Raw genomic sequence first — 14,738 nt, 5'->3', positions numbered from 1 at the left:
AGTGAAGCCGTCACTTTTGGGCTATTTGTCAGCTCACCCGGCAGGTAAGGGTAGCTCGTACAGTTATCACTATCTCAGAAGGGAAGGTGGCAATTTCTTCTAGGCCAGGCTGAGAGAGAGAAACAAAGGAATGTCCAAATTTACAGCTTAATCTAAAAAAGGGGGTAAAGGAGGAAGGTACTGACCTTTAGGAAGCAGGAAAAAAAAGTATTTTAAAGACAAGGTCGCTCCAGAAGGGAGTTAGTCTGATAAAGCAGGAGTCTAGTGAGACCTAAAAAACTAACAACATTAATTCCAGGATGAACTTTTGGGAGCCACGGTTCACAGCTTCAGAAATTCCTGTAAAGGAAGTAATTTCATATATATATTTTAATTAAGTCACAGAAAGGGGGGAGGAAAGGGGAGGTGTTGGAAACAAATGGCATCTTGTCTATTTTGTTATAAATCTTTTTTTGTTGTGATTTCCTGTGTAAGGAACTGGAATGGCCAAACCCATTCCAGCCTGAAGTTAATGTTTTTAGTCTGTAAAGTTGCATTAGATTTTGGCTTCATTATTCTCAAGTTGAACCTGTGTGGTGTAGTGGTTAGAGTGTTGGATGAAGACCACAACGACCCGGGTTCAAGTCGCTTCTCAGCCATGAAGCTCAGGGGCCAGTCACTTTCCTGGCCTGATCTTCCTTATATAAAGCCGTGGTGCGACCGCACTTGGAGTACTGTGTTCAGTTCTGGTCGCCACATCTCAAAAAGGATATCGAAGAGATAGAAAAAGTGCAGAGAAGGGCAACAAGGATGATTGAGGGACTGGAGCACCTTCCTTATGAGGAGAGGCTGCAGCATTTGGGACTCTTTAGTTTGGAGAGGAGACGTCTGAGGGGGGATATGATTGAAGTCTATAAAATTATGCCTGGGGTAGAAAATGTTGACAGAGATAAATTTTTCTCTCTTTCTCACAATACTAGAACCAGGGGGCATCCATTGAAAATGCTGGGGGGAAGAATTAAGACTAATAAAAGGAAACACTTCTTCACGCAACGTGTGATTGGAATATGCTGCCACAGGAGGTGGCGATGGCCACTAACCTGGATAGCTTTAGAAGGGGCTTGGGCAGATTTATGGAGGAGATCTATGGCTACCAGTCTTGATCCTCCTTGATCTCAGATTGCAAATGCCTTAGCAGACCAGGTGCTCAGGAGCAGCAGCAGCAGCAGCAGAAGGCCATTGCTTTCACATCCTGCATGTGAGCTCCCAATGGCACCTGGTGGTCCACTGCGAGTAGCAGAGAGCTGGACTAGATGGACTCTGGTCTGATGGAGCAGGCTAGTTCTTATGTTCTTATGTCCTCACAGGGTTGTGGTGTGAGGTAGTGGAGAACCTTTGAAGTTGTGCCCTAAATTCCTTGAAGAAAAAGCAGAGTAGAAATGGGATAGGTTTTAGGTAAGTTTTGTGCCTAGGCTGACAAAAGATTCATTCTCCCCAGTCCAAGGCAACGTAATTTTCTCAGTTTCCTGCCCCTCCTCCTTTTGCTCAAGCAGCCTGCAATATATTTTGCGTCTTAAATATTTTTGTGCCGGGTTCCTTTCCAGGCAGCTAATTATAAACTTCATTATAATTGTTCATTATATTCTTCTATCGTTCAATTAGTTTAACAAGTTGCCAAGTGGAATACAAGGCAGGCAATTAGCTTGATCTAGCTAAACCCCAAGCTAGACCCCTGAAACTGAGATTTAAAATGTCTCCTTTAGATATTTATGCTCACACAGAAATTTTTTTTTTTTTACCAATCCAATTTTGGAGAATAGCAAAAGAAGTAATAGTGCTGAGTGCATTCCAGATTTCTTCATGAGTGGAATTTTCCGTCTCATTTTTATTAAAATGCAGCATGTGAATGCTGGAGAGAATAAATGTGTCGCTAATCACCTGAATAAGTCCTCTTGTAAGTCATGATGGAATTCTCAATTCCTTCCTTCCTTTTTATTTAAAGGTTGGGAGCTCATGGTGGTTTGTTATGTAGAACAGGTGACCTGATAGTAACTTTGGTCAGATTGAATATCGAAAGTCAGGAGAACAGTGTCTTTCAAGACCCTTCATTCCCAACCAGCGTCCCTCCTGTCATTTCAGGGTTTAGCTTCAATTTGTTCACTTTTAAACGGGTTAACTGTTGCAACCAAGTGGCAATTCAGGTCTTCTACTACATCCCAAGGTGATTTGGATAAGGATATATAAAGCTGAGTTTCATCAGCATATTGATGACAACCAACCTCAAAGGTCTGAATGATTGGTCCTAAGGCTGTGGTGGCAAACCTTTGGTACTCCAGATGTTATGGACTACAATTCCCATCAGCCCCTGCCAGCATGGTCAATTGGCCATGCTGGCAGGGGCTTGGGGGGGGGGGGGGTGGGGGGGGGGGGGGGTGGGTGGGGGGGGGGGGGGGGGGGGGGGGGGGGGGGGGGGGGGGGGGGGGGTGGGGGGGGTGGGTGTGGGGGGGGGGGGTTGGGGCATGGGGGGGGGGGGGGGGGGGGGGGGCTCCCGGGGGGTTGGGGGGGGGGGGGGGTGGGGGGGGGGGGGGGTGGGGGGGGGGGGGGGTGGGGGGGGGGGGGGGTGGGGGGGGGGGGGGGTGGGGGGGGGGGGGGGTGGGGGGGGGGGGGGGTGGGGGGGGGGGGGGGTGGGGGGGGGGGGGGGTGGGGGGGGGGGGGGGTGGGGGGGGGGGGGGGTGGGGGGGGGGGGGGGTGGGGGGGGGGGGGGGTGGGGGGGGGGGGGGGTGGGGGGGGGGGGGGGTGGGGGGGGGGGGGGGTTAGAAATATTTAACCACCGATTTAAATATATATGTGAAATATATAATAATAGGCTGTTGTGGGTTTTCTGGACTGTGTAGTTGTGGTCTGGACTAGGAGCAGCAGTGGCATAGGAGGTTAAGAGCTCGTGTATCTAATCTGGAGGAAACGGGTTTGATTCCCAGCTCTGCCGCCTGAGGTGTGGAGGCTTATCTGGGGAATTCAGATTAGCCTGGGCACTCCCACACACGCCAGCTGGGTGACCTTGGGCTAGTCACAGCTTCTCGGAGCTCTCTCAGCCCCACCTACCTCACAGGGTGTTTGTTGTGAGGGGGGAAGGGCAAGGAGATTGTAAGCCCCTTTAAGTCTCCTGCAGGAGACAAGGGGGATATAAATCCAAACTCCTCCTCCTCCTCCTCCTCCTCCTCCTCCTCCTCCTCCTCTTCTTCTTCTTCTTCTTCTTATGTTTCACCTGCATCTATGGCTGGCATATTTAATCATACATTAAAACATGTAGACATACAAAGACAACATCATCAGTCAGATTGGATTCCAGGAGCACCTTAGAAACCAACAATTGATTGATTAATTGAATTTATTGCTGCCTACTGACCCAATTACATGTAAAACAAGCATTCAATATACAATAATGATACGATAAAGACATACTGAACAATGTCAAAGTTATATTTTGTGATCGGCATTATTTATCAGTTTCTTAGTTTTCATTGCCTCTGTTGCCTGGTTTTTATTGCCTCTGAGAGAAATTTAACTACTACCACCAAGATAGTTATGTTGCTCTTATCTTCTCAGAGGATCCTAGTTAGTATTGAAGGTGGTTGGCACTCCTGCTAAACCAGCAGTGGCATTATCCTAGAAACCAACAAGATTGGGGGGTGGGGTATAAATTTGAGAACCTGAGCTTCCTTCATCTGATATCTAATGATATCCAGTTGGTGTTACCTTATTACCCCCAAAGCGAAACATCTGCTAGTACAGATCCAATGTGCGTACATTAGTGCCTTGGGCCACAGTGTTTTCTGTGCAGAGCAACCTGTACATTCCAAGGGTCCTTGTTATTTCCGAATAGTTCGTCTGCAAGTTCTCTGCCTGCCATTAGGGATCAGTATTGGACTAGATAGTATACCCATTTGGAGAACAGGGTCATCTGTATCAGCTGTACCTGATGGAGCAGCAGTGGCATAGTGGTTAAGAGCACGTGCACTCTAATCTGGAGAACAGGGTTTGATTCCCCGCTCTGCCCCTTGAGCTGTGGAGGCTTATCTGGGGAACTAGATTAACCTGTGCACTCTAACACACACCAGCTGGGTGACTTTGGGCTAGTCACAGTTCTTCAGAGCTCTTTCAGCCCTACCCACATCACAGGGTGTCTGTTGTGGGGGGGAGGGGAAGGGAAAGGAGACTGTAAGCCCCTTTGAGTCTCCTTACAGGAGAGAAAGGGGGGATATAAATCCAAACTCTTCTTCTAATCCACGCTCTGTGACCCCAGTGTCCTGCGTCTCTGTCCAGATTGAATGCAGAAGTCTCCCCCCTGCCGCATTATTCACATGTTTACGACTGAGATTACACTATCCCACAGTGAGGGCAGGACATAGCTTGCCCAGTGGTAGTTGTCACGCTTGCCTTCAAACTGATAAATGTTCGTTCCTCCAACACAGTGGCGAAGGCTCGTGAGATCTTAATTAATATGCAGCTTTCCTTTTTCGGTACATTTTTTTTCCACAGGAAAAGTGGAATCCTATCGCTCAGGCCCTCCCGATCAGCCTCCATCTGCCTGCCATGCTGCGGAAAGAGAGTTTCCAGATGGCATCTGGCAGCCTCGCTGAGGGCTCGGAGTGTTAATAACTCCCAGATAATTCTTAATCATGAGGAAGAACACATCTGGATTGGATCAGGCTGTCTTGTTAGACTCGCCTTACCTGAGCGCAGGAATCACAATTACGTCCTGTTGCCTGGGCAGCTGCTGGGGTATTGGAATTGATTGTGCCTTTCAGAGTAGGGGCCCTCACCTTTCGGAGGGCGATCCTGAGCAAAGGGCTAGCTGGTTTCCTTCTCTCCGTAAAAAGATGGAAGGTACAACCTTAGTTTTGCCCAAATGTGGCGTAGTGGTTAAGAGCAGATGGATTCTAATCTGGAGAACCAGGATTTGATTCCCCACTCCTCCACCTCAGTGGCAGAGGCTTATCTGGTGAAGCAGATGTGTTTCCGCACTCCTACGTTCCTGCTGGGTGACCTTGGGCTAGCCACAGTTCTCTCAGAACTCTCAGCCCCACCTACCTCACAAGGTGTCTGTTGTGGGCAGGGGAAGGGAAAGGAGCTTGTAAGACACCTTGAGTCTCCTTTCAGGAGAGAAAGGTGGGGTATAAATCCAAATTCTTCTTCTTCTTCTTCTTCTTCTTCTTCTTCTTCTTCTTCTTCTTCTTCTTCTTCTTCTTCTTCTTCTTCTTCTTCTTCTTCTTCTTCTTCTTCTTCTTCTTCTTCTTCTTCTTCTTCTTCTTCTTCTTCTTCTTCTTCTTCTTCTTCTTCTTCTTCTTCTTCTTCTTCTTCTTCGGCGGCGGCGGCGGCGGCGGCGGCGGCGTCTCCTCCTCCTCCTCCTCCTCTTCCTCTTCCTCTTCCTCCTCTTCCTCTTCTTCTTCCTCTTCTTCCTCTTCCTCTTCTTGGCAACATCTAGGAATGGATCCACCACTAGATATGGATAATTCAGAAGCCCCACTTACCTCACAGAGTGTTTGTTGTGAGGGGGGAAGGGCAAGGAGATTGTAAGCCCCTTTGAGTCTCCTTTCAGGAGAGAAAGGTGGGATATAAATCCAAATTCTTCTTCTTCCTCTTCTTCCTCTTCTTCCTTTTCCTCTTCTTCCTCTTCTTGGCAACATCTAGGAATGGATCCACCACTGGATATGGATAATTCAGAAGATTGGGGGCAGACCTATGACCAGAAAATCTGTAGTAAGGGAACACCACACTACAGGGGTACCCACAGGACAACATCCTTGGAAACTGCTGTTAGACTGTGGAATGCCCTCTCCCCCAAAGGCATTTATCTTGTCCTCTAAGTCCTCCAGCAGAAACATGTCGCCTCATTTATTTCAAAAAGTGCTTGCAAATATTTAATTGGTGTGTTGTCTCCCTGGAGTCTGAGAGTTCCAATAGTATCTCCCTTGCTGGTTTTTGATGTTTTAATTCTTACCATTTTCAAACGGGTACGTGTATTGTTGAAGGCTTTCACGGCTGGAATCAACTGGCTGTTGTGGGTTTTGGGGGCTGTGGAGCTGTGGTTGGTAGCTTTCCCTGCTAACATTTCACCTGTCATGTGGAGCAAAAACAACCAAACCACAACCACGCAGCCCAGAAAATAGCCTATATATGCATTTGCTGTTTGGGTGGCGGGGGGTGGGGGGTGGGGGTAACTCTTTGGCCAAGAGTGAGGAGGGAAAGTGGTGTCATAATTGGAATGTGAAAGTAATAAAAGCCCATCTTTCAAAGATAATCCAGCCAGAAAAGAAATTCTTTGTCTGCGTTGTAGAGCAATGTTTTCCCCTTGTGCCTTGAGCAGAGGCATAGCAAGGGGGAAAAAGTGCCTGGTGCATCTGTGCGTCCTCCGCCACCGTCCCGGAACGCCCCCACCACACCCCCGGAATGCCCCCCCACGCCCCACAGGGCATGCGCCTGGTGCATCGTTCCCCCGTCCCCTTGGAGCTGAGCCCCTGGCCTCGAGAGCATCAAAAATGTTCCTTTGGAGAGATTTGGAAGCTAGATAGGCAAGTATCTATGGCCACGTACCTGCCATGGTTGCATAAGGGTGGGCATCTGTTTAGGACTGGCTTCTAGTAATCCGGGTAAAGCTGGAAGAAGAAGAAGAGTTTGGATTTATATCCCCCCTTTCTCTCCTGCAGGAGACTCAAAGGGGCTTACAAACTCCTTTCCCTTCCCCCCTCACAACAAACACCCTGTGAGGTAGGTGGGTCTGAGAGAGCTCCCAGAATCTGTGACTAGCCCAAGGTCACCCAGCTGGCGTGTGTGGGAGTGTACAGGCTAATCTGAATTCCCCAGATAAGCCTCCACAGCTCAGGCGGCAGAGCTGGGAATCAAACCCAGTTCCTCCAGATTAGATATACGAGCTCTTAACCTCCTACGCCACTGCTGCTCCTTAACCTCCTACGCCACTGTTGGAGGCAAACAGACTTTCTTTGATGGATGATCATGTTTATTGCCCGGAAGCTAATTTTTTAACGGTCTCCTGTGGGCTGATTTGGGCTGATTTCACACTTCCTCCAGTTTCCATGTCTCAGCCTTGATCCTTGAAACTCATCCTTGCCTCTCAGGACCAAAGGAAGATGAATGCATCTTCCGGCCCCGCTATGCTTTCTGAAGCCAGCTGGCCAAACTTTCCACTCCATTCCCTTGGAAATGTTCCCCAACCACTGAAACCTTGTGGGCCCACTGCTGAGATATCTTCTACAAAATAGAGCTTTGATGGATTCCTCCTTTCATGTGGCTGCTGAAAAGAGCAATATTTAAAAGATTCATCTTCCATCGAAAAGCTGGAACACAGTCCTGCAGTGTCCATTCTAACGGCATCTTTCGAGGTTAGCAGAGAGTCAAACATCTAAAGTTCTTTGGGAGGAATAAAAATTTGCTTAGGTCTTTAATACAGTCAATCCACCCTATGTTGGATCTTCTTCTTTTCCTGTTGCCTTCAACTTTTCTTGGCATTATTGTCCTTTCCAGTTAGTCTTATCTTCTCATATAATATAAATATGATTTTGTAGACCAGGGCTTGACAAATCCCAGGAAACCAGTTGCCATGGCACCTAGAAATTTCATTGTGTTTTCAGCAATGATTTTATTACAGCACCTCTCAACAACTCAAACTGGAAAGACAAGGAATAGTTATCATTTTGCATAACTATGCTATGTTGTGTGACATAAACACACATATGCATGAAGCTATTATTTTTGGCTGTTGTAGATTTTCATGGGACCTGCCTCTGAATGTAACACATGCCAGTCACAGATGCAGGCAAAACGTTAGGAGCAAAAGCTACAAAACCACAACCACACAGCCCAGAAAACCCACAAGAGCCAGCTGATTCCGGCCATGAAAGTGCTCAATAATACAATTATTGTTTATATGTAAACGTAGCTTCATACTATTCATTGGCAATGGACAAATTCATTTCTTAGCCATTTCTTAGACAGTTGTTTTCTATCTTGGCTCCGGCATTTAATGAAGCGGAGATCTGAGAAGCAATAATGGAATTATGAGAAAAGAGGGAGACGCTCGGTTAGGCTTAGAGGTTAGCTTTTTGCTGTGATAATCAGGCTTATTAATTAATTAATTAATAATTTAATTAATTACTTATTATGTTTGTAACCCATGCTTCTAGCACAGGGTCCTTCCTCCAATAACTACAATGCAATATTGACATTAAAATATGCGACTGAAAACTTTAAAACTGTAAACCTATTCTAAAAACACAGGTGGCGCCCAAACTGCATAACTAGCTCAGATAAATAGGCTGAGGTTATCCTTATATTTTGCTATTATGCGCCAGAAGGTATAGATGGTTGAGAGCCAGTTTTTTCAAAAGACAAAAGCAGACAGGAGCAGACAAGAAAATTGTTCAGCTCAGTCCTGCCATCCTGGAAATACAGATGTGTGTGGACATTTTTCAAGACCTGTGATTTCTTGTAGGCTTCCAGTTTGTTTCATTCGGAAATCCTTTCTCTTGGCATCCTTTATTTTACACCAATCTGACTGTCAGTAATTCTTAGGGACAGGCCCAGAAGGGACCGGGAAGGTGGGACAAAAAGGGTGGGGGGACTTGAATTTGCTGTTCTCCCTCCCAAAGTTGATTGGTATGATTTGAGTTTTTTTTTTTAAAAGAGACTATGCACACCCAGCTTGAGAGATGTTGGATCATATTGGGGGGAATCCTGCATATGATGGCATTTTATATACAAGATTTCTCATCCCAAATGGAGCAGGAGTGACATAGTGGTCAAGAGCAGGTGCACTCTAATCTGGAGAACCGGGTTTGATTCCCTGATCTACCACTTGAGCTGTGGATGCTGTGGAGGCTTATCTGTGAACTACATTAGCTTGTGCACTCCACCACACATCAGATGGGTGACCTTGGGCTAGTCACAGCTCTATGGAGCTCTCTCAACCCCACCTACCTCACAGGGTGTTTGCTGTGTGCGTGTGTGGAGATTGTAAGCCCCTTTGAGCAGAGGTGGGATCCAACCAGTTCTCACCTCTAGAAGTGGTTACTAATTTTTTCTGAGTGCCGAGAAGGGGTTACTAAATCAACCTCCCTGCCCAATAGGGCCACTGTTTGAATCCCACCACCATTGGAACCTGTTATTAAATTTTTTGGATCCCATCACTGCCTTTGAGTCTCCTTACAGTAGAGAAAGGGGATGGGGTATAAATCCAAATTCTTCTTCTTCATACGTTAACCCCTGGGTTCTGGCAAAATGCTTTGCATCCTAAAACACACAACTTTTAACTTTTCTGATCAAAGTTTGCTCCGTTATTAGCGACTCTTTTCCTTAGCTAGAGAAACGGGCTGTTGAACGGGCTGTATCATAGCTAATTAAATTTACTTTTTGCTCATTAAAGCCGAGTTAGCTACTAAATGCGCCATGACGTTATTTTAGCATCGAGTACAAAAAGATTTTTTTTAAAAAAGCACAAGGTGATCTTGATTATTATTACAGCAGGTTCTGTTTTAATTAATCTTCTGTTTCCTTTAGGAAATGTAAGAGAGAGGACCCCCCCTTCCCCCTCCCCCTTGTTGGTTTCATTCCCCTTGAATGAATGCTGCGGAAATATATCACCCACAATCGGATAACGTTACATCTTCCCCTTCAGGAAAAAAAGATCAGCCTTTGTGTGCACTGTGTGTGTGTGTCTCCCAACTGGTGGCGGAGATGTAAGATTTAAATTTTTTATGACAATCATAACAGCAGTTAAGCAGACAAACAAGATTACCCCCAGAGCTAGGGGAAAAGCTGGCTGAGAATAATGGAAGAACAGAAAAAGAGTGTGTTTGCAAAACTAGAGAGAAACCCCGTGAGGATTCGCGGCGCGTTAAAACGTTCCTCTCCCCTTCTTCTTTACCCCCGTCACAATTGCGTTAGTGATGCAAGTATCCTTCAAAAAAGCTAGCTTTAGTTTTAGATGAATTTGAAGAGTCTGGCGAGGAATATTTCTGTTTTATTTTGCTTGTGTGTACGATGCTATTGTGTATTGAGGGGAACCGCAGGGAATGTGTAAGTTTGAACAAACGCTTATGTTCCCAATCAGAAGAAGAGCCCTACAGAACCATGCCAAAGGTTTGTCTACACTAGCATCCTGTTCCTAACACTTGATGGCCAAATACACCTATGAAGAGAGCAAAGGTCAACACCCCCCCCCCCCGCAAGATTTAGCAGCACAGAACAGAGGTCAAAACCCCCCTCATTATCTGGTGTTAAGGTAATCTTCCCTTCCCCTGTCAAATCATATCTGTATTGATGCAGAATGCTAGTTAGCAATTCATTTTTTAAAAAATCAAGCCATTGGGGCTAGAACTTGGCTGCCAAAGGGGTTTTACCTCCCAAACATGTTCATATCCTGCCAGCTATTTGTTTTAATCGGTACTGTATCGTTGCAAAAGGTCAACAGACTGTAAAATGAGGAGAACAGAGGCAATTCAATATTCATTAAAAAAAAACAAGGGCAGAATTTTCAGCTGACAACGGCCACCACAGTTGGTCCAATATAACTCAGTTCCACCAACTTTGACTGGCACCAGCTTTTCAGAGTCACAGACAGAGGGGCAACAGGGATTCCTTACCTGAAGATGGTAGTGATCAGCACCAATTAAAAATATCTGTAAATTTTGGGTTCAGTTATTTTTTTTTAGCCCTGAAATTTTCGGTAAAGGTGAATTTTTCAGCTACTACTGAAAATATTCAGGTTGAAAAACCCAAATCTGAAATCTTTCAGTTCTCCTCCCTGCTGATTCACAAGACCTCGGGGGCTTGAAAAATGGGGGAGGGGGGATGGAGCAGGAACTGTGCCCACTGGGGCTTTCTAAACCTGGAGATCTCTCCCTCCTTCCCCCACTCTACTAGCTCCTATGGCAGGGGAGGGGAGGGGGGTTTAAAAAGCCGAATATCATTCAGCTTTTTTCGGGCCCAGGTGTATTCGGTTTTCAAATACACCTGAGTTTTTTTATCAGTAAAAAAAAAAAGCTGAAGAAAAGCCAATGTGCCTTTTTTTCTGGGCTTTTCTGTGATTCAGGCTTACCGAATCACCAAGCCTAGTGGTGACTGGACCTGGGATCGTCTGCATGCAAAACAGGTGCTGTTCTGCCCTTCAAGTGAATCTGTTTTGGGTGCCCTGTACTTGGCTAGGACAGAGTGGGGGAGACACAAGCCATGTTCAACAATTCAACCATAGGTTTGAGTGAGATGACTTTATTTGTTTGTTTATTCTTTAGATTTATAATCTACTTTCCCTACCAAAGCAGGCTCAGAACAGCTTTCAATATTTCAATAAACACATGTACCATATAATGACACCTTAAAATCCAACCAGGGCTGGACAAAATAAAGTTAAAACATCCCTCCTAGCCTCCTAGTCCACAATACAAAACAGAGGGGAAGAAAGAGGGAGACCAACAATGATGGAACAAGCCCCTTTTGCTACCCTCAGCTAGAAGCCTGGTAGAACAGCTCTGCCTTTCAGGCCCTGTAGAATTGAGATAGATCCTGCAGGATCCTGATCTCATTGGAAAGAGCATTCCACCAGGCTGGGGCCAGAACCAAAAAGGCTCTGGTTCTAGTTGAGGACAGCTGGACACTTTTCAGGCCAAGGGTTGAGGTTGTTATTTGCAGACCATAATGCTCTTTGGGGGACATATTGAGAGGTAGGCATGATGGTTCCGGGCGGTTTAAAGGCTTTAAATGTACCAGAACCTTGAACCTGACCCACTGCTCCACTTGAAGCCAATGCAGCTGGTAGAAAACTGGTTCAGTGTGGGCTCTCCACAGTGTGGTCAGTGCTTCACAGCCCTGTGAATCTGTATTTGGCATAATAACAGAGATGGGCACTGATAGATAAAACCTTATGTGTTGACACAAGCCAATTAGGTGTGAGAACCTGTTGCTGTCCCCCAGGGCAAATGAAGGCCATAAGGGTCCTTAAAACAAATCAGCACAAGGAGGTTGAGGTGGTTTGCTTGTGAGTTGGTTTGTGAGTTGGTTTGGCTTACATTTAGGTGGAAACTCCATATGGGAATCTGGTGCTTGATTCTATTTGCTTCTCTGCTAGCTAGTCTTTTCATTCTGTTGAAGATTTTTGCATTTTTAAAGACAGTAGAATCAAAACCCATCTGAGCAGGCAGTCAAGAAAGGGAACTGTTGTTCACTTTGCCCATGTCAAGCGGCTGTCATCAGATATTGCCAGACCCACACATTATCGTTTTCTGCTGTGTTCTCTCGACTTGTGGAGTTTTTTTTCCGCTGCTGCAGCTGAAATATCAGGCATAAGGGGGCAGTCTTGTTATTTTTTTCACTCAGGCGGTGGTTTGGAGAAGGAATGAACAAAACAGAAACAGAAATGATGGATGATGTAAAATGCAAAACAAAGCAAAAAAGGTGAATTTCCTGTTTAAGTTGCAGAAGACCTTTCAGCGAAAAGACTAGTTAATTGAATAAAATAATTGTAAACACCGACACACAAAAGGAACGAATCGCCACCTCTTTGGGAGTCAACAAGGATATTATTATGTGACTATGGGGGGTGGGAATGTTTGAGTCTATGAAGAAGTAGGTTTGAGTTATCTTGCCATGCTGGTGGGCATATACTCTGGATCAATTCCCACATTACCTGTTTTACATGTATACTATACTGTTTTTTAAATGTATACCTAAAGGTGTAATGTGCGAACATGCTTCTTTGGAAATGTATGTGTCATACAGGTGTGCCTATCTCTGTTCTCTGTCACATATATACTGGGACAAAAAAACCCCCAAATGATACTATGTGGGATGGCCTTTAGTTGCCTTCAATAGCCACCTTCAATTGCCTCGCTCTTTTGTCACTCTGCCTTGTCCTCTCTGAGTGTAAAGTTGAAACCCTAAATTTACTTATTTAGGAAGAAAGACCACAGAACTCAGCGGGACTTGCTGGCTTTATTTTGTTTGTGGATTTCTATTCTGCCCATCTGTTCAGGCGGTCTGACAAAGAAATTAAAAGAGGGAAAAATGCAAAAATGCCACATGAAAATTGATTCCTGCAGGTAGGAACCATGCAGCCTCAAACAATAAAATCCAAAATGCTGAGCATCTATAAATAACCCCCATTAATAATAAAAAAATGAGAGTCAAGTCAGACAAATTGCAGCATCAGCATTAAAGGCAGAAGAAGAAAATGAAAAAAAGGGGGGAGAAACAGCAGTAAACATCAACAGGATGGCGTTGTTTGGATTTGAAGCCTTCCAGAAAACAATTGGCAGTGTTCCGATGTCCCACCAGATAGGCCTCCACAGCTCAAGTGGCAGAACGGAGAATCAAGCCCTGTTCTCCAGATTAGAGTGCACCTGCTCTTAACCACTACACCATGCTGGCTCTCAAAGAGAGAGGGAATTCCTGGTGTAAGGAGTGTTGAAGCGTGTTGGCCATGTTTGCAACTTTTTGCCCCTGAATAATCACCAGAATTCATTGGAAGCTAATGGAGCAGGGGACTGGTGGCAGATTGAAAGCGGGTTTATAGAAAGGCTGATGTTCAAAATGAGCATGTTTATGGGCATGGTGAGCATTTAAACAACTGAAAAGCCAACTCAAGGGTTTCCTTTCCTTTCTTCTCTTCAACGTCACACAGTCATGGAAGCTGCATGACCCTGCCGCTCTGCTAGATGAGCGACTCCATTTTGAACTCTCTCCCCTTGGAGGACTCACTGACTCTTTTGCAAATTACTTCTGTTGGATTCTTGCTCGGCGAACTCGAACTGCAACATCAGTGTGTCCCCCTCACACACACACACACACACATTGTATGCATGAGTGTCAGGTGGAAGAGATGTACTTATGGGAGGTGTGGTAGACATTTTGGTCAGTGGGGGTTTCCACATTCCCCAGAAAATACTGTGCACGCAGAAGTCACGATTCGTGCTAAAATGCTCAGGGAACTGCTATTCGGGGAAAGACAATAGAACTGAAACCTTGTGATCCAGCAGGTTCTCACAGGTTCCCGAGAGTAGGTTACTAATTATTTGTGTGTTACGAGAGGGGGTTACTAATTGGTGATTTTTGCCACGTGATTTTTGCCTCAGTTACGCCCCTCCTCTCAGCAGTAGCGCGCAGAACTTGAAGCAGTCTAGCAGGAGGTGCACCGGCGTGCGTGGCAGCCTGCGCCTGCGTGCATTCGTTTCCCGCCCAAGGACCGGCGCAGCGGCTGCGTCCTTGCCACAGCCCCGCCCAGGAATGCCCCGCCCCTGGAATGCCCGGCTACGCCCCCGTCGTGCCCCACTCAGCCCCATTGACGCTACGCCACAGTTTGAATCCTACCACCATGGGAACCTGTTACTAAAATTTTTGGATCCCACCACTGCTTATGTCCCAATCCAGAGAGCAAATAAAGAAGTTGCTCGCCAATCAGAAATTCTAACTGAAAGCCAGTCGGAGCTCAAAGAAGTTCCTGTGTGATTTTCTCAAAAGGCAAAATTGTTTATTTAAAATATTTATATCTCATCAGCTAAGAGTAGAAACCATTTAAAAAGCCATCAAAAACTAGCCAATCAAATGAACTCACTGCTTCTTTAGTCTCACAAGACCAGGGCTTTAAAACCACTTCGCCTCAGGTTAGCATAGATTTTTCTGCTTTCGACATTGCCGAGGATTTGGGACACACTCTCGGGCCCATGAGAACTAGTGAGGCATTGAGGGTAGAG

Source organism: Sphaerodactylus townsendi, linkage group LG13, assembly GCF_021028975.2.
Source record: "Sphaerodactylus townsendi isolate TG3544 linkage group LG13, MPM_Stown_v2.3, whole genome shotgun sequence".
Lineage (NCBI taxonomy): Eukaryota > Metazoa > Chordata > Lepidosauria > Squamata > Sphaerodactylidae > Sphaerodactylus > Sphaerodactylus townsendi.
Note: the sequence above shows the minus strand (reverse complement) of the source record.